The sequence below is a fragment of the Conger conger genome, chromosome 4 (assembly GCF_963514075.1).
Source record: "Conger conger chromosome 4, fConCon1.1, whole genome shotgun sequence".
NCBI lineage: Eukaryota > Metazoa > Chordata > Actinopteri > Anguilliformes > Congridae > Conger > Conger conger.
In genome coordinates, this window is record NC_083763.1 from 44,604,123 (window position 1) to 44,607,709 (window position 3,587).

The window sequence follows — 3,587 nt, forward strand, 5'->3', positions numbered from 1 at the left end:
CCCTGGTAAAACTCGCAACAAAGTAGCCATTTAAGGCCTCAGCAATATCTTTATTCTTCTACAGCAGTTCTCCTTTGTTATTCTTAATACACTTGACCTCCTCTTTAATTTTCATTTTCCTACTGCAGTAGCGAAAGAAGCATTTGGGATTGCATTTAGCATCATCTGCGGTTCTCCTTTCAAATTGCCTTTTGGCTAACCTTAGTTATTTTCTTACCTTAGGATGCATATTACAATATTCAGCTTTATTACTCTCAGTGTTGTCCTTTTTATATATCTGATACAGTTTATTCTTTTTTCGCAAACTCTTACATATAGCTGTATTCATCCACTGTGGAGATTGTTTTCTCAATTTACATTTCTGCACTTTAGGAATTAATTTACACTGTGCGTCAAGTATAACCCTTTTGAACCTGCTCCACTTTTCATTCACAGTCCTGCAATCAAGAACTCCCAGTCTACATTACTTAAATTTGATCACATCTTTTTAAAGTTGGCCCGCCTAAAATTTTAAATCCTGGATTTGGAGGAACCCCTCTTATTTTGCCAAAATACATGAAAACTTATTGTGGAATGGTCACTGGCCCAAGTTTATACCCCTCTATATTATATTAATCCCCATCTACATGTCTCTGCAGTCCCTACAATGTCATAGCCCCCATTAATAATAATTGCTTCAAGCTTCTAGCATTTAAACAAAGACATTTCAGTCTGTTGCTTCTACACATCCTCTCCTATTCCCTCACTCCCTTGTGTCCCAAGTGCTTTAAAGCCACCATAACTAGAATTTTGCCCTGAAAATATTTTGTTATTGCTCTCACCACTAAATAAACACAGAATGTTTAGTTTCTACGTTTAATCTACATACATTGTCAACAAAAACTATGATTCGAATGCTTTGTACAACCGGCTCGTTGGTCTAGGGGTATGATTCTCGCTTTGGGTGCGAGAGGTCCCGGGTTCAAATCCCGGACGAGCCCTGTCTTTTCGTGTCTCTCTTTTTTTGTGTAAAAGTGTATATAATTATGCAATTCGCAATAGCTACCATAGCAAGTAGGTATCCTAAACGCGTCTGCATGGCTTAGAATGACTTTGATCCAAGGAGGGTCAGTGTGTGTTGCATTAGGCATGTTTTAACATTTTCTTGTTTATTTGCATATGATTTGTATTTTACAACTCCTAATAGCTGTAATAATCATACATGACATGACTTAAAGGGGCAGTTCACCCAAAAATAACATTAACAAAAAAAGAAAAGATGGGATATGGAATGATTGCAAACTTACCAGGAAGAGAACAAGGGTGCACGTTGTGCCCACGGACGGTAAGGATGATGGGACACTTCCGATAGTTAGATCGATAGTACTCGGGATAAGTGGTAAACTTGCCCATTTCGTGGTAAAATAACTGGCCCGTACGGGGATCGAACCCGCGACCTTGGCGTTATTAGCACCACGCTCTAACCAACTGAGCTAACCGGCCAGATGCGGTTAGCAGCAATCTAGCAACACCATAGCAACCACCTAACAACACACTAGCAACCGTCTACGCTGCAAAACGGACCTTCGGAAAAGGCGGCTCTGACTACGGGACCTCGTGGCGCAACGGTAGCGCGTCTGACTCCAGATCAGAAGGTTGCGTGTTCAAATCACGTCGGGGTCATTTTTTCATCGTAGATGTACAATACACACGCTCGATGGTGAAACAAAGGAATTTATGCTGACGCTAGCGCAACGGGATTGAGGCAAGATTAAAAAATAACTGGGAAAAACTTCAGCCTTAAAGGAACAGTTCACCCAAAAATGCAATAGAAGTATGTTTCCACCATTACACTGTATTAAAATGTGCTCACTGTGAGCAGCTTGGTTGGCCAGTTGCTGGAAGTCATCTTCTATGAAGCTGAACAACTCACACACTCACACACTCACACCTATGGACAATTTAGACTCTCCAATCAGCCTAACCTGCATGTCTTTGGACTGTGGGAGGAAACCGGAGTACCTGGAGGAAACCCACTCAGACACAGGGAGAACATGCAAACTCCGCACAGAGAGGCCCCGGCCAACCGGGATTCAAACCCAGGACCTCCTTGCTGTAAGGCAGCAGTGCTACCCACTGCACCATCCATGCCGCCCTCAGTTTGTTAATGCAAATATTTAATCAGCCAATTACAATGTGGCTGCAACTAAATGCACAAACCATGCAGAAATGGTCAAGAGGTTCAGTTGTTTTTCAGACCAAATTGAATGTGGAATGATTGCTGGTGCCAGACAGGGTGGTTTCGGAAACTTCTCATCTCCTGGGATTTTCATGCACAACAAGCCCGCTTCTATCACCATCAGGCCGCAACATTGCATTAGCCTGATGTGATCTCCTCAGGAGGGCTACTGACAGAACAGCCCACTCAGGAGCTTCATCAAAGCCACTGTAGGCACCGCCTACGTTTATATATATATAAAACAATTATATTATATAACCAAATATATTAGTACCATTTCTAATACAATTATTATGGCCAACCACCACAACTCCCGCCAGCCGTAGCCAAGGTGGCCCGCCTTGTCCATCCCTGCCCTACATGGTCTGATGGGATAGGCTCATGAGTGGGTGGAGAAACCTGGTGTGGCAGAAGTGGTGATTGCACAATCACCTACCATGGTCTGCAGTTCCAGACTGGCTTCTGCTTGCCTTGAAGTTGAATTTACTATTTCTGGAGGCAATATAGGCTGGTGAAATGGACCTGCCCGTGATATAGTTAGTTTGGACACAATTGTGACTTTGCATATTACAGCAGTCACAATTTTTGGTATTGGATATGTCGGTCAAGCATTTTGGCATACTTGTGACTGCCATACTGGTATGAATGCAGCTACTGCGGTTTCAAACTGATGTCATTCCAACAGTCTGTAACTGTAATACGATGTTAGAAAGCAGGGGTGCCCAATAGTGCCATGGAGGGCCGAGAGAATGGAGGTTTTCATTCTAACCAATCACTTTTCCTGCGGATTTCACTAATTAGTTTCCTCCTCTCTGGTTGTGACTGAAGCCACACATCCTGTGATGAAATCGCATTGCATTGCTCTGGCCTCCCACAATTGGTCGCTTGTGGGTATGTTTGTATTCTTCACATCAATAGCAGTGGCATACCATTGGATGGAGAAAACCTTCAGTAACCTAAACCGATGAATACTCTCAACCGGATTCAAATGCCTATTTGATTAATAGAAGTAAATATATTGAGTGTGTGTAGCATACTAGGCTATTAGTTTTCCTTGTGTCATAAAATTGTAACATTTAATACACATGCCTAGCCTATGAAGTGGCAGCCGCTGCGCTGAAAAATGGGGACGTAAAGCGTTATCTTAAAGAGCAGTAGCTTACCCTACTCAACAGGTTTTGTTTATTTTGCTGGATTGCTGGAAACACATTTGCTGAATAATCCAGACCAATATGTAGGCTATAATGATTGAGAAGCTATCATGACAAAGAGATAACTACAATATGAGATTGTTAAAACAAAGATGGCAATAATCAGAATACAGCAAAAAAAAAAAAACCCAAGTATAAGAAGACACGGAAATGACCAC

General features: G+C 42.1%; 3 non-coding genes across 3 annotated transcripts; 2 read left to right on the plus strand and 1 right to left on the minus strand.

The window, feature by feature from the left end:
• Nucleotides 1-908: 908 nt before the first annotated feature.
• On the plus strand, nucleotides 909-980 carry trnap-ugg (transfer RNA proline (anticodon UGG)). Its single transcript has one exon. It is a non-coding gene; the product is annotated as a tRNA-Pro (tRNA).
• A 428-nt stretch (nucleotides 981-1,408) lies between these two features.
• On the minus strand, nucleotides 1,409-1,482 carry trnai-aau (transfer RNA isoleucine (anticodon AAU)). The gene has a single exon. It is a non-coding gene; the product is annotated as a tRNA-Ile (tRNA).
• Nucleotides 1,483-1,590: 108 nt separating this feature from the next.
• On the plus strand, nucleotides 1,591-1,662 carry trnaw-cca (transfer RNA tryptophan (anticodon CCA)). The gene has a single exon. It is a non-coding gene; the product is annotated as a tRNA-Trp (tRNA).
• The last annotated feature ends 1,925 nt before the right edge of the window (nucleotides 1,663-3,587 follow it).